Source organism: Macaca mulatta, chromosome 17, assembly GCF_049350105.2.
Source record: "Macaca mulatta isolate MMU2019108-1 chromosome 17, T2T-MMU8v2.0, whole genome shotgun sequence".
Taxonomy (NCBI): Eukaryota; Metazoa; Chordata; class Mammalia; order Primates; family Cercopithecidae; genus Macaca; species Macaca mulatta.
This window is the reverse complement of record NC_133422.1, coordinates 45755001-45778049: the sequence shown is the minus strand read 5'-3', so window position 1 is coordinate 45778049 and position 23049 is coordinate 45755001.

Sequence of the window (23049 nt, the reverse complement as noted above, 5' to 3'; positions counted from 1 at the left end):
CACAAAGAAGTTTCTCAGAAAGCTTCTATCTCTTTGTTATCGGAGGATATTTCTTTTGGCCCTATAGTCTTCAAAGGGATCCGAAATATCTGTTCTCAGATTCCACAGAAATAAGGCTAGCAAAGAGATCCACGAAATACAGATGTAACTCTGTGAGATGAATTAACAGAACACTAAGCAGTTTCTCAGAAAGCTTCTTTCCAGATTTCATCTGTGGATATTTCCTTTTTCAACATAGTCCTCTATGGGCTCCCAAATATCCCTTTGCCAATTCCACAAGAACTGTCTTAGCGAAAGGCTTCTTGAGGGGAAAGCTGTAACTCTGTGGGATGATTTCACAGAACACTAAGAAGTTTCTCAGAAAGCTTCTTTCTCTTTGTTATCGGAGGATGTTTCCTTTGGCCCTATAGTCTTCAAGGGATCCGAAATATCTGTTCTCAGATTCCACAGAAATAAGGCTAGCAAAGAGATCCACGAAATACAGATGTAACTCTGAGTGTGAGATGAATTAACAGAACACTAAGCAGTTTCTCAGAAAGCTTCTTTCCAGATTCCATCTGAGGATATTTCCTTTTTCACCATAGTCCTCTATGGGCTCCCAAATATCACTTTGCCAATTCCACAAGAACTGTCTTAGCGAAAGGCTTCTTGAGTGGAAAGCTGTAACTCTGTGAGATGATTTCACAGAACACAAAGAAGTTTCTCAGAAAGCTTCTTTCTCTTTGTTATCGGAGGATATTTCCTTTGGCCCTATAGTCTTCAAAGGGATCCGAAATATCTGTTCTCAGATTCCACAGAAATAAGGCTAGCAAAGAGATCCACGAAATACAGATGTAACTCTGGGAGTGGAAGTCACACATCACAGAGCAGTTTCTCAGAAAGCTTCTTTCCAGATTTCATCTGAGGATATTTCCTTTTTCACCATAGCCCTCTATGGGCTTCCAAATATCACTTTGCCAATTCCACAAGAACTGTCTTAGCGAAAGGCTTCTTGAAGGGAAAGCTGTAACTCTGTGAGATGATTTCACAGAACACAAAGAAGTTTCTCAGAAAGTTTCTTTCTCTTTGTTATCGGAGGATATTTCCTTTGGCCCTATAGTCTTCAAAGGGATCCGAAATATCTGTTCTCAGATTCCACAGAAAAAAGGCTAGCAAAGAGATCCACGAAATACAGATGTAAATCTGTGAGGTGAATTAACAGGACACGAAGCAGTTTCTCAGAAAGCTTCTTTCCAGTTGTCATCTGAGGATATTTCCTTTTTCACCATAGCCCTCTATGGGCTTCCAAATATCACTTTGCAAATTCCACAAGAACTGTCTTAGCGAAAGGCTTCTTGAAGGGAAAGCTGTAACTCTGTGAGATGATTTCACAGAAAACAAAGAAGTTTCTCAGAAAGCTTCTTTCTCTTTGTCATCGGAGGATATTTCCTTTGGCCCTATAGTCTTCAAAGGGATCCGAAATATCTGTTCTCAGATTCCACAGAAATAAGGCTAGCAAAGAGATCCACGAAATACAGATGTAACTCTGTGAGTGGAAGTCACACATCACAGAGCAGTTTCTCAGAAACATTCTTTCCAGATTTCATCTGAGGATATTTCCTTTTTCACCATAGGCCTCTATGGGCTCCCAAATATCCCTTTGCCAATTCCACAAGAACTGTCTTAGCGAAAGGTTTCTTGAGGGGAAAGCTCTAACTCTGTGAGATGATTTCACAGAACACAGAGAAGTTTCCCAGAAAGCTTCTTTCTCTTTGTTATCGGAGGATATTTCCTTTGGCCCTATAGTCTTCAAAGGGATCCGAAATATCTGTTCTCAGATTCCACAGAAATGAGGCTAGCAAAGAGATCCACGAAATACAGATGTAACTCTGTGAGTGGAATTCACACATTACAGAGAAGTTTCTCAGAAAGCTTCTTTCCAGATTTCATCTGAGGATATTTCCTTTTTCACCATAGCCCTCTATGGGCTTCCAAATATGCCTTTGCCAATTCCACAAGAACTGTCTTAGCGAAAGGCTTCTTGAGGGGAAAGCTGTAACTCTGTGAGATGATTTCACAGAACACAAAGAAGTTTCTCAGAAAGCTTCTTTCTCTTTGTTATCGGAGGATATTTCCTTTGGCCCTGTAGTCTTCAAAGGGATCCGAAATATCTGTTCTCAGATTCCACAGAAATAAGGCTAGCCAAGAGATCCACGAAATACAGATGTAACTCTGTGAGATGAATTAACAGAACACTATCCAGTTTCTCAGAAAGCTTCTTTCCAGATTCCATCAGAGGATATTTCCTTTTTCACCATGGGCCTCTATGGGCTTACAAATATCCCTTTGCCGATTCCATAAGAACTGTCTTAGCGAAAGGCTTCTTGAGGGGAAAGCTGTAACTCTGTGAGATGATTTCACAGAACACAAAGAAGTTTCTCAGAAAGCTTCTTTCTCTTTGTTATCCGAGGATATTTCCTTTGGCCCTATATTCTTCAAAGGGATCCGAAATATCTGTTCTCAGATTCCACAGAAATAAGGCTAGCAAAGAGATCCAGGAAATACAGATGTAACTCTGTGAGTGGAAGTCACACATCACAGAGTAGTTTCTCAGAAAGCTTCTTTCCAGATTTCATCTGAGGATATTTCCTTTTTCACCATAGCCCTCTATGGGCTTCCAAATATCCCTTTGCCAATTCCACAAGAACTGTCTTAGCAAAAGGCTTCTTGACGGGAAAGCTGTAACTCTGTGAGATGATTTCACAGAACACAAAGAAGTTTCTCAGAAAGTTTCTTTCTCTTTGTTATCGGGGGATATTTCCTTTGGCCGTATAGTCTTCAAAGGGATCCGAAATATCTGTTCTCAGATCCCACAGAAATAAGGCTAGCAAAGAGATCCACGAAATACAGATGTAACTCTGTGAGATGAATTAACAGAACACTAAGCAGTTTCTCAGAAAGCTTCTTTCCAGATTTCATCTGAGGATAATTCCTTTTTCACCATAGCCCTCTATGGGCTTCCAAATATCCCTTTGCCATTTCAACAAGAACTGTCTTAGCGAAAGGCTTCTTGAGGGGAAAGCTGTAACTCTGTGAGATGATTTCACAGAAAACAAAGAAGTTTCTCAGAAAGCTTCTTTCTCTTTGTTATCGGAGGATATTTCCTCTGGCCCTATAGTCTTCAAAGGGATCCGAAATATCTGTTCTCAGATTCCACAGAAATAAGGCTAGCCAAGAGATCCACGAAATACAGATGTAACTCTGTGAGATGAATTAACAGAACACTATCCAGTTTCTCAGAAAGCTTCTTTCCAGATTCCATCAGAGGATATTTCCTTTTTCACCGTGGGCCTCTATGGGCTTACAAATATCCCTTTGCCGATTCCATAAGAACTGTCTTAGCGAAAGGCTTCTTGAGGGGAAAGCTGTAACTCTGTGAGATGATTTCACAGAACACAAAGAAGTTTCTCAGAAAGCTTCTTTCTCTTTGTTATCGGAGGATATTTCCTTTGGCCCTATAGTCTTCAAAGGGATCCGAAATATCTGTTCTCAGATTCCACAGAAATAAGGGTAGCAAAGAGATCCAGGAAATACAGATGTAACTCTGTGAGTGGAAGTCACACATCACAGAGAAGTTTCTCAGAAAGCTTCTTTCCAGATTTCATCTGAGGATATTTCCTTTTTCACCATAGCCCTCTATGGGCTTCCAAATATGCCTTGGCCAATTCCACAAGAACTGTCTTAGCGAAAGGCTTCTTGAGGGGAAAGCTGTAACTCTGTGAGATGATTTCACAGAACACAAAGAAGTTTCTCAGAAAGCTTCTTTCTCTTTGTTATCGGAGGATATTTCCTTTGGCCCTATAGTCTTCAAAGGGATCCGAAATATCTGTTCTCAGATCCCACAGAAATAAGGCTAGCAAAGAGATCCACGAAATACAGATGTAACTCTTTGAGATGAATTAACAGAACACTAAGCAGTTTCTCAGAGAGCTTCTTTCCAGATTTCATCTGAGGATATTTCCTTTTTCACCATAGTCCTCTATGGGCTCCCAAATATCACTTTGCCTATTCCACAAGAACTGTCTTAGCGAAAGGCTTCTTGAGGTTAAAGCTGTAACTCTGTGAGATGATTTCACAGAACACAAAGAAGTTTCTCAGAAAGCTTCTTTCTCTTTGTTATCGGAGGATATTTCCTTTGGCCCCATAGTCTTCAAAGGGATCCAAAATATCTGTTCTCAGATTCCACAGAAATAAGGCTAGCAAAGAGATCCACGAAATACTGATGTAACTCTGTGAGATGAATTAACAGAACACTAAGCAGTTTCTCAGAAAGCTTCTTTCGAGATTCCATCTGAGGATATTTCCTTTTTCACCATAGGTCTCTATGGGCTCCCCAATATCCCTTTGCCAATTCCACAAGAACTGTCTTAGCGAAAGGCTTCTTGAGGGGAAATCTGTAACTCCGTAAGATGATTTCACAGGACACAAAGAAGTTTCTCAGAAAGCTTCTTTCTCTTTGTTATCGGAGGATATTTCCTTTGGCCCTGTAGTCTTCAAAGGGATCCGAAATATCTGTTCTCAGATTCCACAGAAATAAGGCTAGCCAAGAGATCCACGAAATACAGATGTAACTCTGTGAGATGAATTAACAGAACACTAACCAGTTTCTCAGAAAGTTTCTTTCCAGATTCCATCTGAGGATATTTCCTTTTTCACCATGTGCGTCTATGGGCTTCCAAATATCCCTTTGCCGATTCCAAAACAACTGTCTTAGCGAAAGGCTTCTTGAGGGGAAAGCTGTAACTCTGTGAGATGATTTCACAGAACACAAAGAAGTTTCTCAGAAAGCTTCTTTCTCTTTGTTATCGGAGGATATTTCCTTTGGCCCTATAGTCTTCAAAGGGATCCGAAATATCTGTTCTCAGATTCCACAGAAATAAGGCTAGCAAAGAGATCCAGGAAATAGAGATGTAACTCTGTGAGTGGAAGTCACACATCACAGAGCAGTTTCTCAGAAGGCTTCTTTCCAGATTTCATCTGAGGATATTTCCTTTTTCACCATAGCCCTCTATGGGCTTCCAAATATCACTTTGCCAATTCCACAAGAACTGTCTTAGCGAAAGGCTTCTTGAGGGGAAAGCTGTAACTCTGTGAGATGATTTCACAGAACACAAAGAAGTTTTTCAGAAAGCTTCTTTCTCTTTGTTATCGGGGGATATTTCCTTTGGCCGTATACTCTTCAAAGGGATCCGAAATATCTGTTCTCAGATTCCACAGAAATAAGGCTAGCAAAGAGATCCACGAAATACAGATGTAACTCTGTGAGATGAATTAACAGAACATTAAGCAGTTTCTCAGAAAGCTTCTTTCCATATTCCATCTGAGGATATTTCCTTTTTCACCATAGGCCTCTATGGGCTCCCAAATATCCCTTTGCCAATTCCACAAGAACTGTCTTAGCGAAAGGCTTCTTTAGGGGAAAGCTGTGACTCTGTGAGATGATTTCACAGAACACAAAGAAGTTTCTCAGAAAGCTTCTTTCTGTTTGTTATCGGAGGATATTTCCTTTGGCCCTATAGTCTTCAAAGGGATCCGAAATATCTGTTCTCAGATTCCACAGAAATAAGGCTAGCAAAGAGATCCACGAAATGCAGATGTAACTCTGTGAGATGAATTAACAGAACACTAAGCAGTTTCTCAGAAAGCTTCTTTCCAGATTTCATCTGAGGATATTTCCTTTTTCACCATATTCCTCAATGGGCTCCCAAATATCCCTTTGCCAATTCCACAAGAACTGTCTTAGCGAAAGGCTTCTTGACGGGAAAGCTGTAACTCTGTGAGATGATTTCACAGAACACAAAGAAGTTTCTCAGAAAGCTTCTTTCTCTTTGTCATCGGAGGATATTTCCTTTTGCCCTATAGTCTTCAAAGGGATCCGAGATATCTGTTCTCAAATTCCATAGAAATATGGCTAGCAAAGAGATCCACGAAATACAGTTGTAACTCTGTGAGATGAATTAACAGAACACTAAGCAGTTTCTCAGAAAGCTACTTTCCAGATTTCATCTGAGGATATTTCCTTTTTCACCATAGGCCTCTATGGGCTCCCAAATATCCCTTTGCCAATTCCACAAGAACTGTCTTAGCGAAAGGCTTCTTGAGGTGAAAGCTGTAACTCTGTGAGATGATTTCACAGAACACAAAGAAGTTTCTCAGAAAGCTTCTTTCTCTTTGTTATCGGAGGATATTTCCTTTGGCCCTATAGTCTTCAAAGGGATCCGAAATATCTGTTCTCAGATTCCACAGAAATAAGGGTAGCAAAGAGATCCAGGAAATACAGATGTAACTCTGTGAGTGGAAGTCACACATCACAGAGCAGTTTCTCAGAAAACTTCTTTCCAGATTTCATCTGAGGATATTTCCTTTTTCACCATAGCCCTCTATGGGCTTCCAAATATGCCTTTGCCAATTCCACAAGAACTGTCTTAGCGAAAGGCTTCTTGAGGGGAAAGCTGTAACTCTGTGAGATGATTTCACAGAACACAAAGAAGTTTCTCAGAAAGCTTCTTTCTCTTTGTTATCGGAGGATATTTCCTTTGGCCCTATAGTCTTCAAAGGGATCCGAAATATCTGTTCTCAGATCCCACAGAAATAAGGCTAGCAAAGAGATCCACGAAATACAGATGTAACTCTTTGAGATGAATTAACAGAACACTAAGCAGTTTCTCAGAAAGCTTCTTTCCAGATTTCATCTGAGGATATTTCCTTTTTCACCATAGTCCTCTATGGGCTCCCAAATATCACTTTGCCAATTCCACAAGAACTGTCTTAGCGAAAGGCTTCTTGAGGGAAAGCTGTAACTCTGTGAGATGATTTCACAGAACACAAAGAAGTTTCTCAGAAAGCTTCTTTCTCTTTGTTATCGGAGGATATTTCCTTTGGCCCTATAGTCTTCAAAGGGATCCAAAATATCTGTTCTCAGATTCCACAGAAATAAGGCTAGCAAAGAGATCCACGAAATACTGATGTAACTCTGTGAGATGAATTAACAGAACACTAAGCAGTTTCTCAGAAAGCTTCTTTCCAGATTCCATCTGAGGATATTTCCTTTTTCACCATAGGACTCTATGGGCTCCCAAATATCCCTTTGCCAATTCCACAAGAACTGTCTTAGCGAAAGGCTTCTTGAGGGGAAAGCTGTAACTCTGTGAGATGATTTCACAGAACACAAAGAAGTTTCTCAGAAAACTTCTTTCTCTTTGTTATCGGAGGATATTTCCTTTGGCTCTATAGTCTTCAAAGGGATCTGAAATATCTGTTCTCAGATTCCACAGAAATAAGTCCACCAAAAACATACACGAACTGCAGATGTAACTCTGTGAGTGGAAGTCACACATCACAGAGCAGTTTCTCAAAAAGCTTCTTTCCAGATTTCATCTCTGGATATTTCCTTTTTCACTATAGCCCTCCATGGGCTTCCAAATATCACTTTGCCAATTCCACAAGAGCTGTCTTAGCGAAAGGCTTCTTGAGGGGAAAGCTGTAACTCTGTGAGATGATTTCACAGAACACAAAGAAGTTTCTCAGAAAGCTTCTATCTCTTTGTTATCGGAGGATATTTCTTTTGGCCCTATAGTCTTCAAAGGGATCCGAAATATCTGTTCTCAGATTCCACAGAAATAAGGCTAGCCAAGAGATCCACGAAATACAGATGTAACTCTGTGAGATGAATTAACAGAACACTATCCAGTTTCTCAGAAAGCTTCTTTCCAGATTCCATCAGAGGATATTTCCTTTTTCACCATGGGCCTCTATGGGCTTACAAATATCCCTTTGCCGATTCCATAAGAACTGTCTTAGCGAAAGGCTTCTTGAGGGGAAAGCTGTAACTCTGTGAGATGATTTCACAGAACACAAAGAAGTTTCTCAGAAAGCTTCTTTCTCTTTGTTATCCGAGGATATTTCCTTTGGCCCTATATTCTTCAAAGGGATCCGAAATATCTGTTCTCAGATTCCACAGAAATAAGGCTAGCAAAGAGATCCAGGAAATACAGATGTAACTCTGTGAGTGGAAGTCACACATCACAGAGTAGTTTCTCAGAAAGCTTCTTTCCAGATTTCATCTGAGGATATTTCCTTTTTCACCATAGCCCTCTATGGGCTTCCAAATATCCCTTTGCCAATTCCACAAGAACTGTCTTAGCAAAAGGCTTCTTGACGGGAAAGCTGTAACTCTGTGAGATGATTTCACAGAACACAAAGAAGTTTCTCAGAAAGTTTCTTTCTCTTTGTTATCGGGGGATATTTCCTTTGGCCCTATAGTCTTCAAAGGGATCCGAAATATCTGTTCTCAGATCCCACAGAAATAAGGCTAGCAAAGAGATCCACGAAATACAGATGTAACTCTTTGAGATGAATTAACAGAACACTAAGCAGTTTCTCAGAAAGCTTCTTTCCAGATTTCATCTGAGGATATTTCCTTTTTCACCATAGTCCTCTATGGGCTCCCAAATATCACTTTGCCAATTCCACAAGAACTGTCTTAGTGAAAGGCTTCTTGAGGGAAAGCTGTAACTCTGTGAGATGATTTCACAGAACACAAAGAAGTTTCTCAGAAAGCTTCTTTCTCTTTGTTATCGGAGGATATTTCCTTTGGCCCTATAGTCTTCAAAGGGATCCAAAATATCTGTTCTCAGATTCCACAGAAATAAGGCTAGCAAAGAGATCCACGAAATACTGATGTAACTCTGTGAGATGAATTAACAGAACACTAAGCAGTTTCTCAGAAAGCTTCTTTCCAGATTCCATCTGAGGATATTTCCTTTTTCACCATAGGACTCTATGGGCTCCCAAATATCCCTTTGCCAATTCCACAAGAACTGTCTTAGCGAAAGGCTTCTTGAGGGGAAAGCTGTAACTCTGTGAGATGATTTCACAGAACACAAAGAAGTTTCTCAGAAAACTTCTTTCTCTTTGTTATCGGAGGATATTTCCTTTGGCTCTATAGTCTTCAAAGGGATCTGAAATATCTGTTCTCAGATTCCACAGAAATAAGTCCACCAAAAAGATACACGAACTGCAGATGTAACTCTGTGAGTGGAAGTCACACATCACAGAGCAGTTTCTCAAAAAGCTTCTTTCCAGATTTCATCTCTGGATATTTCCTTTTTCACTATAGCCCTCCATGGGCTTCCAAATATCACTTTGCCAATTCCACAAGAGCTGTCTTAGCGAAAGGCTTCTTGAGGGGAAAGCTGTAACTCTGTGAGATGATTTCACAGAACACAAAGAAGTTTCTCAGAAAGCTTCTATCTCTTTGTTATCGGAGGATATTTCTTTTGGCCCTATAGTCTTCAAAGGGATCCGAAATATCTGTTCTCAGATTCCACAGAAATAAGGCTAGCAAAGAGATCCACGAAATACAGATGTAACTCTGTGAGATGAATTAACAGAACACTAAGCAGTTTCTCAGAAAGCTTCTTTCCAGATTTCATCTGTGGATATTTCCTTTTTCAACATAGTCCTCTATGGGCTCCCAAATATCCCTTTGCCAATTCCACAAGAACTGTCTTAGCGAAAGGCTTCTTGAGGGGAAAGCTGTAACTCTGTGGGATGATTTCACAGAACACTAAGAAGTTTCTCAGAAAGCTTCTTTCTCTTTGTTATCGGAGGATGTTTCCTTTGGCCCTATAGTCTTCAAGGGATCCGAAATATCTGTTCTCAGATTCCACAGAAATAAGGCTAGCAAAGAGATCCACGAAATACAGATGTAACTCTGAGTGTGAGATGAATTAACAGAACACTAAGCAGTTTCTCAGAAAGCTTCTTTCCAGATTCCATCTGAGGATATTTCCTTTTTCACCATAGTCCTCTATGGGCTCCCAAATATCACTTTGCCAATTCCACAAGAACTGTCTTAGCGAAAGGCTTCTTGAGTGGAAAGCTGTAACTCTGTGAGATGATTTCACAGAACACAAAGAAGTTTCTCAGAAAGCTTCTTTCTCTTTGTTATCGGAGGATATTTCCTTTGGCCCTATAGTCTTCAAAGGGATCCGAAATATCTGTTCTCAGATTCCACAGAAATAAGGCTAGCAAAGAGATCCACGAAATACAGATGTAACTCTGGGAGTGGAAGTCACACATCACAGAGCAGTTTCTCAGAAAGCTTCTTTCCAGATTTCATCTGAGGATATTTCCTTTTTCACCATAGCCCTCTATGGGCTTCCAAATATCACTTTGCCAATTCCACAAGAACTGTCTTAGCGAAAGGCTTCTTGAAGGGAAAGCTGTAACTCTGTGAGATGATTTCACAGAACACAAAGAAGTTTCTCAGAAAGTTTCTTTCTCTTTGTTATCGGAGGATATTTCCTTTGGCCCTATAGTCTTCAAAGGGATCCGAAATATCTGTTCTCAGATTCCACAGAAAAAAGGCTAGCAAAGAGATCCACGAAATACAGATGTAAATCTGTGAGGTGAATTAACAGGACACGAAGCAGTTTCTCAGAAAGCTTCTTTCCAGTTGTCATCTGAGGATATTTCCTTTTTCACCATAGCCCTCTATGGGCTTCCAAATATCACTTTGCAAATTCCACAAGAACTGTCTTAGCGAAAGGCTTCTTGAAGGGAAAGCTGTAACTCTGTGAGATGATTTCACAGAAAACAAAGAAGTTTCTCAGAAAGCTTCTTTCTCTTTGTCATCGGAGGATATTTCCTTTGGCCCTATAGTCTTCAAAGGGATCCGAAATATCTGTTCTCAGATTCCACAGAAATAAGGCTAGCAAAGAGATCCACGAAATACAGATGTAACTCTGTGAGTGGAAGTCACACATCACAGAGCAGTTTCTCAGAAACATTCTTTCCAGATTTCATCTGAGGATATTTCCTTTTTCACCATAGGCCTCTATGGGCTCCCAAATATCCCTTTGCCAATTCCACAAGAACTGTCTTAGCGAAAGGTTTCTTGAGGGGAAAGCTCTAACTCTGTGAGATGATTTCACAGAACACAGAGAAGTTTCCCAGAAAGCTTCTTTCTCTTTGTTATCGGAGGATATTTCCTTTGGCCCTATAGTCTTCAAAGGGATCCGAAATATCTGTTCTCAGATTCCACAGAAATGAGGCTAGCAAAGAGATCCACGAAATACAGATGTAACTCTGTGAGTGGAATTCACACATTACAGAGAAGTTTCTCAGAAAGCTTCTTTCCAGATTTCATCTGAGGATATTTCCTTTTTCACCATAGCCCTCTATGGGCTTCCAAATATGCCTTTGCCAATTCCACAAGAACTGTCTTAGCGAAAGGCTTCTTGAGGGGAAAGCTGTAACTCTGTGAGATGATTTCACAGAACACAAAGAAGTTTCTCAGAAAGCTTCTTTCTCTTTGTTATCGGAGGATATTTCCTTTGGCCCTGTAGTCTTCAAAGGGATCCGAAATATCTGTTCTCAGATTCCACAGAAATAAGGCTAGCCAAGAGATCCACGAAATACAGATGTAACTCTGTGAGATGAATTAACAGAACACTATCCAGTTTCTCAGAAAGCTTCTTTCCAGATTCCATCAGAGGATATTTCCTTTTTCACCATGGGCCTCTATGGGCTTACAAATATCCCTTTGCCGATTCCATAAGAACTGTCTTAGCGAAAGGCTTCTTGAGGGGAAAGCTGTAACTCTGTGAGATGATTTCACAGAACACAAAGAAGTTTCTCAGAAAGCTTCTTTCTCTTTGTTATCCGAGGATATTTCCTTTGGCCCTATATTCTTCAAAGGGATCCGAAATATCTGTTCTCAGATTCCACAGAAATAAGGCTAGCAAAGAGATCCAGGAAATACAGATGTAACTCTGTGAGTGGAAGTCACACATCACAGAGTAGTTTCTCAGAAAGCTTCTTTCCAGATTTCATCTGAGGATATTTCCTTTTTCACCATAGCCCTCTATGGGCTTCCAAATATCCCTTTGCCAATTCCACAAGAACTGTCTTAGCAAAAGGCTTCTTGACGGGAAAGCTGTAACTCTGTGAGATGATTTCACAGAACACAAAGAAGTTTCTCAGAAAGTTTCTTTCTCTTTGTTATCGGGGGATATTTCCTTTGGCCGTATAGTCTTCAAAGGGATCCGAAATATCTGTTCTCAGATCCCACAGAAATAAGGCTAGCAAAGAGATCCACGAAATACAGATGTAACTCTGTGAGATGAATTAACAGAACACTAAGCAGTTTCTCAGAAAGCTTCTTTCCAGATTTCATCTGAGGATAATTCCTTTTTCACCATAGCCCTCTATGGGCTTCCAAATATCCCTTTGCCATTTCAACAAGAACTGTCTTAGCGAAAGGCTTCTTGAGGGGAAAGCTGTAACTCTGTGAGATGATTTCACAGAAAACAAAGAAGTTTCTCAGAAAGCTTCTTTCTCTTTGTTATCGGAGGATATTTCCTCTGGCCCTATAGTCTTCAAAGGGATCCGAAATATCTGTTCTCAGATTCCACAGAAATAAGGCTAGCCAAGAGATCCACGAAATACAGATGTAACTCTGTGAGATGAATTAACAGAACACTATCCAGTTTCTCAGAAAGCTTCTTTCCAGATTCCATCAGAGGATATTTCCTTTTTCACCGTGGGCCTCTATGGGCTTACAAATATCCCTTTGCCGATTCCATAAGAACTGTCTTAGCGAAAGGCTTCTTGAGGGGAAAGCTGTAACTCTGTGAGATGATTTCACAGAACACAAAGAAGTTTCTCAGAAAGCTTCTTTCTCTTTGTTATCGGAGGATATTTCCTTTGGCCCTATAGTCTTCAAAGGGATCCGAAATATCTGTTCTCAGATTCCACAGAAATAAGGGTAGCAAAGAGATCCAGGAAATACAGATGTAACTCTGTGAGTGGAAGTCACACATCACAGAGAAGTTTCTCAGAAAGCTTCTTTCCAGATTTCATCTGAGGATATTTCCTTTTTCACCATAGCCCTCTATGGGCTTCCAAATATGCCTTGGCCAATTCCACAAGAACTGTCTTAGCGAAAGGCTTCTTGAGGGGAAAGCTGTAACTCTGTGAGATGATTTCACAGAACACAAAGAAGTTTCTCAGAAAGCTTCTTTCTCTTTGTTATCGGAGGATATTTCCTTTGGCCCTATAGTCTTCAAAGGGATCCGAAATATCTGTTCTCAGATCCCACAGAAATAAGGCTAGCAAAGAGATCCACGAAATACAGATGTAACTCTTTGAGATGAATTAACAGAACACTAAGCAGTTTCTCAGAGAGCTTCTTTCCAGATTTCATCTGAGGATATTTCCTTTTTCACCATAGTCCTCTATGGGCTCCCAAATATCACTTTGCCTATTCCACAAGAACTGTCTTAGCGAAAGGCTTCTTGAGGTTAAAGCTGTAACTCTGTGAGATGATTTCACAGAACACAAAGAAGTTTCTCAGAAAGCTTCTTTCTCTTTGTTATCGGAGGATATTTCCTTTGGCCCCATAGTCTTCAAAGGGATCCAAAATATCTGTTCTCAGATTCCACAGAAATAAGGCTAGCAAAGAGATCCACGAAATACTGATGTAACTCTGTGAGATGAATTAACAGAACACTAAGCAGTTTCTCAGAAAGCTTCTTTCGAGATTCCATCTGAGGATATTTCCTTTTTCACCATAGGTCTCTATGGGCTCCCCAATATCCCTTTGCCAATTCCACAAGAACTGTCTTAGCGAAAGGCTTCTTGAGGGGAAATCTGTAACTCCGTAAGATGATTTCACAGGACACAAAGAAGTTTCTCAGAAAGCTTCTTTCTCTTTGTTATCGGAGGATATTTCCTTTGGCCCTGTAGTCTTCAAAGGGATCCGAAATATCTGTTCTCAGATTCCACAGAAATAAGGCTAGCCAAGAGATCCACGAAATACAGATGTAACTCTGTGAGATGAATTAACAGAACACTAACCAGTTTCTCAGAAAGTTTCTTTCCAGATTCCATCTGAGGATATTTCCTTTTTCACCATGTGCGTCTATGGGCTTCCAAATATCCCTTTGCCGATTCCAAAACAACTGTCTTAGCGAAAGGCTTCTTGAGGGGAAAGCTGTAACTCTGTGAGATGATTTCACAGAACACAAAGAAGTTTCTCAGAAAGCTTCTTTCTCTTTGTTATCGGAGGATATTTCCTTTGGCCCTATAGTCTTCAAAGGGATCCGAAATATCTGTTCTCAGATTCCACAGAAATAAGGCTAGCAAAGAGATCCAGGAAATAGAGATGTAACTCTGTGAGTGGAAGTCACACATCACAGAGCAGTTTCTCAGAAGGCTTCTTTCCAGATTTCATCTGAGGATATTTCCTTTTTCACCATAGCCCTCTATGGGCTTCCAAATATCACTTTGCCAATTCCACAAGAACTGTCTTAGCGAAAGGCTTCTTGAGGGGAAAGCTGTAACTCTGTGAGATGATTTCACAGAACACAAAGAAGTTTTTCAGAAAGCTTCTTTCTCTTTGTTATCGGGGGATATTTCCTTTGGCCGTATACTCTTCAAAGGGATCCGAAATATCTGTTCTCAGATTCCACAGAAATAAGGCTAGCAAAGAGATCCACGAAATACAGATGTAACTCTGTGAGATGAATTAACAGAACATTAAGCAGTTTCTCAGAAAGCTTCTTTCCATATTCCATCTGAGGATATTTCCTTTTTCACCATAGGCCTCTATGGGCTCCCAAATATCCCTTTGCCAATTCCACAAGAACTGTCTTAGCGAAAGGCTTCTTTAGGGGAAAGCTGTGACTCTGTGAGATGATTTCACAGAACACAAAGAAGTTTCTCAGAAAGCTTCTTTCTGTTTGTTATCGGAGGATATTTCCTTTGGCCCTATAGTCTTCAAAGGGATCCGAAATATCTGTTCTCAGATTCCACAGAAATAAGGCTAGCAAAGAGATCCACGAAATGCAGATGTAACTCTGTGAGATGAATTAACAGAACACTAAGCAGTTTCTCAGAAAGCTTCTTTCCAGATTTCATCTGAGGATATTTCCTTTTTCACCATATTCCTCAATGGGCTCCCAAATATCCCTTTGCCAATTCCACAAGAACTGTCTTAGCGAAAGGCTTCTTGACGGGAAAGCTGTAACTCTGTGAGATGATTTCACAGAACACAAAGAAGTTTCTCAGAAAGCTTCTTTCTCTTTGTCATCGGAGGATATTTCCTTTTGCCCTATAGTCTTCAAAGGGATCCGAGATATCTGTTCTCAAATTCCATAGAAATATGGCTAGCAAAGAGATCCACGAAATACAGTTGTAACTCTGTGAGATGAATTAACAGAACACTAAGCAGTTTCTCAGAAAGCTACTTTCCAGATTTCATCTGAGGATATTTCCTTTTTCACCATAGGCCTCTATGGGCTCCCAAATATCCCTTTGCCAATTCCACAAGAACTGTCTTAGCGAAAGGCTTCTTGAGGTGAAAGCTGTAACTCTGTGAGATGATTTCACAGAACACAAAGAAGTTTCTCAGAAAGCTTCTTTCTCTTTGTTATCGGAGGATATTTCCTTTGGCCCTATAGTCTTCAAAGGGATCCGAAATATCTGTTCTCAGATTCCACAGAAATAAGGGTAGCAAAGAGATCCAGGAAATACAGATGTAACTCTGTGAGTGGAAGTCACACATCACAGAGCAGTTTCTCAGAAAACTTCTTTCCAGATTTCATCTGAGGATATTTCCTTTTTCACCATAGCCCTCTATGGGCTTCCAAATATGCCTTTGCCAATTCCACAAGAACTGTCTTAGCGAAAGGCTTCTTGAGGGGAAAGCTGTAACTCTGTGAGATGATTTCACAGAACACAAAGAAGTTTCTCAGAAAGCTTCTTTCTCTTTGTTATCGGAGGATATTTCCTTTGGCCCTATAGTCTTCAAAGGGATCCGAAATATCTGTTCTCAGATCCCACAGAAATAAGGCTAGCAAAGAGATCCACGAAATACAGATGTAACTCTTTGAGATGAATTAACAGAACACTAAGCAGTTTCTCAGAAAGCTTCTTTCCAGATTTCATCTGAGGATATTTCCTTTTTCACCATAGTCCTCTATGGGCTCCCAAATATCACTTTGCCAATTCCACAAGAACTGTCTTAGCGAAAGGCTTCTTGAGGGAAAGCTGTAACTCTGTGAGATGATTTCACAGAACACAAAGAAGTTTCTCAGAAAGCTTCTTTCTCTTTGTTATCGGAGGATATTTCCTTTGGCCCTATAGTCTTCAAAGGGATCCAAAATATCTGTTCTCAGATTCCACAGAAATAAGGCTAGCAAAGAGATCCACGAAATACTGATGTAACTCTGTGAGATGAATTAACAGAACACTAAGCAGTTTCTCAGAAAGCTTCTTTCCAGATTCCATCTGAGGATATTTCCTTTTTCACCATAGGACTCTATGGGCTCCCAAATATCCCTTTGCCAATTCCACAAGAACTGTCTTAGCGAAAGGCTTCTTGAGGGGAAAGCTGTAACTCTGTGAGATGATTTCACAGAACACAAAGAAGTTTCTCAGAAAACTTCTTTCTCTTTGTTATCGGAGGATATTTCCTTTGGCTCTATAGTCTTCAAAGGGATCTGAAATATCTGTTCTCAGATTCCACAGAAATAAGTCCACCAAAAAGATACACGAACTGCAGATGTAACTCTGTGAGTGGAAGTCACACATCACAGAGCAGTTTCTCAAAAAGCTTCTTTCCAGATTTCATCTCTGGATATTTCCTTTTTCACTATAGCCCTCCATGGGCTTCCAAATATCACTTTGCCAATTCCACAAGAGCTGTCTTAGCGAAAGGCTTCTTGAGGGGAAAGCTGTAACTCTGTGAGATGATTTCACAGAACACAAAGAAGTTTCTCAGAAAGCTTCTATCTCTTTGTTATCGGAGGATATTTCTTTTGGCCCTATAGTCTTCAAAGGGATCCGAAATATCTGTTCTCAGATTCCACAGAAATAAGGCTAGCAAAGAGATCCACGAAATACAGATGTAACTCTGTGAGATGAATTAACAGAACACTAAGCAGTTTCTCAGAAAGCTTCTTTCCAGATTTCATCTGTGGATATTTCCTTTTTCAACATAGTCCTCTATGGGCTCCCAAATATCCCTTTGCCAATTCCACAAGAACTGTCTTAGCGAAAGGCTTCTTGAGGGGAAAGCTGTAACTCTGTGGGATGATTTCACAGAACACTAAGAAGTTTCTCAGAAAGCTTCTTTCTCTTTGTTATCGGAGGATGTTTCCTTTGGCCCTATAGTCTTCAAGGGATCCGAAATATCTGTTCTCAGATTCCACAGAAATAAGGCTAGCAAAGAGATCCACGAAATACAGATGTAACTCTGAGTGTGAGATGAATTAACAGAACACTAAGCAGTTTCTCAGAAAGCTTCTTTCCAGATTCCATCTGAGGATATTTCCTTTTTCACCATAGTCCTCTATGGGCTCCCAAATATCACTTTGCCAATTCCACAAGAACTGTCTTAGCGAAAGGCTTCTTGAGTGGAAAGCTGTAACTCTGTGAGATGATTTCACAGAACACAAAGAAGTTTCTCAGAAAGCTTCTTTCTCTTTGTTATCGGAGGATATTTCCTTTGGCCCTATAGTCTTCAAAGGGATCCGAAATATCTGTTCTCAGATTCCACAGAAATAAGGCTAGCAAAGAGATCCACGAAATACTGATGTAACTCTGGGAGTGGAAGTCACACATCACAGAGCAGTTTCTCAGAAAGCTTCTTTCCAGATTTCATCTGAGGATATTTCCTTTTTCACCATAGCCCTCTATGGGCTTCCAAATATCACTTTGCCAATTCCACAAGAACTGTCTTAGCGAAAGGCTTCTTGAAGGGAAAGCTGTAACTCTGTGAGATGATTTCACAGAACACAAAGAAGTTTCTCAGAAAGTTTCTTTCTCTTTGTTATCGGAGGATATTTCCTTTGGCCCTATAGTCTTCAAAGGGATCCGAAATATCTGTTCTCAGATTCCACAGAAAAAAGGCTAGCAAAGAGATCCACGAAATACAGATGTAAATCTGTGAGGTGAATTAACAGGACACTAAGCAGTTTCTCAGAAAGCTTCTTTCCAGTTGTCATCTGAGGATATTTCCTTTTTCACCATAGCCCTCTATGGGCTTCCAAATATCACTTTGCAAATTCCACAAGAACTGTCTTAGCGAAAGGCTTCTTGAAGGGAAAGCTGTAACTCTGTGAGATGATTTCACAGAAAACAAAGAAGTTTCTCAGAAAGCTTCTTTCTCTTTGTCATCGGAGGATATTTCCTTTGGCCCTATAGTCTTCAAAGGGATCCGAAATATCTGTTCTCAGATTCCACAGAAATAAGGCTAGCAAAGAGATCCACGAAATACAGATGTAACTCTGTGAGTGGAAGTCACACATCACAGAGCAGTTTCTCAGAAACATTCTTTCCAGATTTCATCTGAGGATATTTCCTTTTTCACCATAGGCCTCTATGGGCTCCCAAATATCCCTTTGCCAATTCCACAAGAACTGTCTTAGCGAAAGGTTTCTTGAGGGGAAAGCTCTAACTCTGTGAGATGATTTCACAGAACACAGAGAAGTTTCCCAGAAAGCTTCTTTCTCTTTGTTATCGGAGGATATTTCCTTTGGCCCTATAGTCTTCAAAGGGATCCGAAATATCTGTTCTCAGATTCCACAGAAATGAGGCTAGCAAAGAGATCCACGAAATACAGATGTAACTCTGTGAGTGGAATTCACACATTACAGAGAAGTTTCTCAGAAAGCTTCTTTCCAGATTTCATCTGAGGATATTTCCTTTTTCACCATAGCCCTCTATGGGCTTCCAAATATGCCTTTGCCAATTCCACAAGAACTGTCTTAGCGAAAGGCTTCTTGAGGGGAAAGCTGTAACTCTGTGAGATGATTTCACAGAACACAAAGAAGTTTCTCAGAAAGCTTCTTTCTCTTTGTTATCGGAGGATATTTCCTTTGGCCCTATAGTCTTCAAAGGGATCCGAAATATCTGTTCTCAGATTCCACAGAAATAAGGCTAGCAAAGAGATCCAGGAAATAGAGATGTAACTCTGTGAGTGGAAGTCACACATCACAGAGCAGTTTCTCAGAAGGCTTCTTTCCAGATTTCATCTGAGGATATTTCCTTTTTCACCATAGCCCTCTATGGGCTTCCAAATATCACTTTGCCAATTCCACAAGAACTGTCTTAGCGAAAGGCTTCTTGAGGGGAAAGCTGTAACTCTGTGAGATGATTTCACAGAACACAAAGAAGTTTTTCAGAAAGCTTCTTTCTCTTTGTTATCGGGGGATACTTCCTTTGGCCGTATACTCTTCAAAGGGATCCGAAATATCTGTTCTCAGATTCCACAGAAATAAGGCTAGCAAAGAGATCCACGAAATACAGATGTAACTCTGTGAGATGAATTAACAGAACATTAAGCAGTTTCTCAGAAAGCTTCTTTCCATATTCCATCTGAGGATATTTCCTTTTTCACCATAGGCCTCTATGGGCTCCCAAATATCCCTTTGCCAATTCCACAAGAACTGTCTTAGCGAAAGGCTTCTTTAGGGGAAAGCTGTGACTCTGTGAGATGATTTCACAGAACACAAAGAAGTTTCTCAGAAAGCTTCTTTCTGTTTGTTATCGGAGGATATTTCCTTTGGCCCTATAGTCTTCAAAGGGATCCGAAATATCTGTTCTCAGATTCCACAGAAATAAGGCTAGCAAAGAGATCCACGAAATGCAGATGTAACTCTGTGAGATGAATTAACAGAACACTAAGCAGTTTCTCAGAAAGCTTCTTTCCAGATTTCATCTGAGGATATTTCCTTTTTCACCATACTCCTCAATGGGCTCCCAAATATCCCTTTGCCAATTCCACAAGAACTGTCTTAGCGAAAGGCTTCTTGATGGGAAAGCTGTAACTCTGTGAGATGATTTCACAGAACACAAAGAAGTTTCTCAGAAAGCTTCTTTCTCTTTGTCATCGGAGGATATTTCCTTTTGCCCTATAGTCTTCAAAGGGATCCGAGATATCTGTTCTCAAATTCCATAGAAATATGGCTAGCAAAGAGATCCACGAAATACAGTTGTAACTCTGTGAGATGAATTAACAGAACACTAAGCAGTTTCTCAGAAAGCTACTTTCCAGATTTCATCTGAGGATATTTCCTTTTTCACCATAGGCCTCTATGGGCTCCCAAATATCCCTTTGCCAATTCCACAAGAACTGTCTTAGCGAAAGGCTTCTTGAGGTGAAAGCTGTAACTCTGTGAGATGATTTCACAGAACACAAAGAAGTTTCTCAGAAAGCTTCTTTCTCTTTGTTATCGGAGGATATTTCCTTTGGCCCTATAGTCTTCAAAGGGATCCGAAATATCTGTTCTCAGATTCCACAGAAATAAGTCCACCAAAAAGATACACGAACTGCAGATGTAACTCTGTGAGTGGAAGTCACACATCACAGAGCAGTTTCTCAAAAAGCTTCTTTCCAGATTTCATCTCTGGATATTTCCTTTTTCACTATAGCCCTCCATGGGCTTCCAAATATCACTTTGCCAATTCCACAAGAGCTGTCTTAGCGAAAGGCTTCTTGAGGGGAAAGCTGTAACTCTGTGAGATGATTTCACAGAACACAAAGAAGTTTCTCAGAAAGCTTCTATCTCTTTGTTATCGGAGGATATTTCTTTTGGCCCTATAGTCTTCAAAGGGATCCGAAATATCTGTTCTCAGATTCCACAGAAATAAGGCTAGCAAAGAGATCCACGAAATACAGATGTAACTCTGTGAGATGAATTAACAGAACACTAAGCAGTTTCTCAGAAAGCTTCTTTCCAGATTTCATCTGTGGATATTTCCTTTTTCAACATAGTCCTCTATGGGCTCCCAAATATCCCTTTGCCAATTCCACAAGAACTGTCTTAGCGAAAGGCTTCTTGAGGGGAAAGCTGTAACTCTGTGGGATGATTTCACAGAACACTAAGAAGTTTCTCAGAAAGCTTCTTTCTCTTTGTTATCGGAGGATGTTTCCTTTGGCCCTATAGTCTTCAAGGGATCCGAAATATCTGTTCTCAGATTCCACAGAAATAAGGCTAGCAAAGAGATCCACGAAATACAGATGTAACTCTGAGTGTGAGATGAATTAACAGAACACTAAGCAGTTTCTCAGAAAGCTTCTTTCCAGATTCCATCTGAGGATATTTCCTTTTTCACCATAGTCCTCTATGGGCTCCCAAATATCACTTTGCCAATTCCACAAGAACTGTCTTAGCGAAAGGCTTCTTGAGTGGAAAGCTGTAACTCTGTGAGATGATTTCACAGAACACAAAGAAGTTTCTCAGAAAGCTTCTTTCTCTTTGTTATCGGAGGATATTTCCTTTGGCCCTATAGTCTTCAAAGGGATCCGAAATATCTGTTCTCAGATTCCACAGAAATAAGGCTAGCAAAGAGATCCACGAAATACAGATGTAACTCTGGGAGTGGAAGTCACACATCACAGAGCAGTTTCTCAGAAAGCTTCTTTCCAGATTTCATCTGAGGATATTTCCTTTTTCACCATAGCCCTCTATGGGCTTCCAAATATCACTTTGCCAATTCCACAAGAACTGTCTTAGCGAAAGGCTTCTTGAAGGGAAAGCTGTAACTCTGTGAGATGATTTCACAGAACACAAAGAAGTTTCTCAGAAAGTTTCTTTCTCTTTGTTATCGGAGGATATTTCCTTTGGCCCTATAGTCTTCAAAGGGATCCGAAATATCTGTTCTCAGATTCCACAGAAAAAAGGCTAGCAAAGAGATCCACGAAATACAGATGTAAATCTGTGAGGTGAATTAACAGGACACTAAGCAGTTTCTCAGAAAGATTCTTTCCAGTTGTCATCTGAGGATATTTCCTTTTTCACCATAGCCCTCTATGGGCTTCCAAATATCACTTTGCAAATTCCACAAGAACTGTCTTAGCGAAAGGCTTCTTGAAGGGAAAGCTGTAACTCTGTGAGATGATTTCACAGAAAACAAAGAAGTTTCTCAGAAAGCTTCTTTCTCTTTGTCATCGGAGGATATTTCCTTTGGCCCTATAGTCTTCAAAGGGATCCGAAATATCTGTTCTCAGATTCCACAGAAATAAGGCTAGCAAAGAGATCCACGAAATACAGATGTAACTCTGTGAGTGGAAGTCACACATCACAGAGCAGTTTCTCAGAAACATTCTTTCCAGATTTCATCTGAGGATATTTCCTTTTTCACCATAGGCCTCTATGGGCTCCCAAATATCCCTTTGCCAATTCCACAAGAACTGTCTTAGCGAAAGGTTTCTTGAGGGGAAAGCTCTAACTCTGTGAGATGATTTCACAGAACACAGAGAAGTTTCCCAGAAAGCTTCTTTCTCTTTGTTATCGGAGGATATTTCCTTTGGCCCTATAGTCTTCAAAGGGATCCGAAATATCTGTTCTCAGATTCCACAGAAATGAGGCTAGCAAAGAGATCCACGAAATACAGATGTAACTCTGTGAGTGGAATTCACACATTACAGAGAAGTTTCTCAGAAAGCTTCTTTCCAGATTTCATCTGAGGATATTTCCTTTTTCACCATAGCCCTCTATGGGCTTCCAAATATGCCTTTGCCAATTCCACAAGAACTGTCTTAGCGAAAGGCTTCTTGAGGGGAAAGCTGTAACTCTGTGAGATGATTTCACAGAACACAAAGAAGTTTCTCAGAAAGCTTCTTTCTCTTTGTTATCGGAGGATATTTCCTTTGGCCCTGTAGTCTTCAAAGGGATCCGAAATATCTGTTCTCAGATTCCACAGAAATAAGGCTAGCCAAGAGATCCACGAAATACAGATGTAACTCTGTGAGATGAATTAACAGAACACTATCCAGTTTCTCAGAAAGCTTCTTTCCAGATTCCATCAGAGGATATTTCCTTTTTCACCATGGGCCTCTATGGGCTTACAAATATCCCTTTGCCGATTCCATAAGAACTGTCTTAGCGAAAGGCTTCTTGAGGGGAAAGCTGTAACTCTGTGAGATGATTTCACAGAACACAAAGAAGTTTCTCAGAAAGCTTCTTTCTCTTTGTTATCCGAGGATATTTCCTTTGG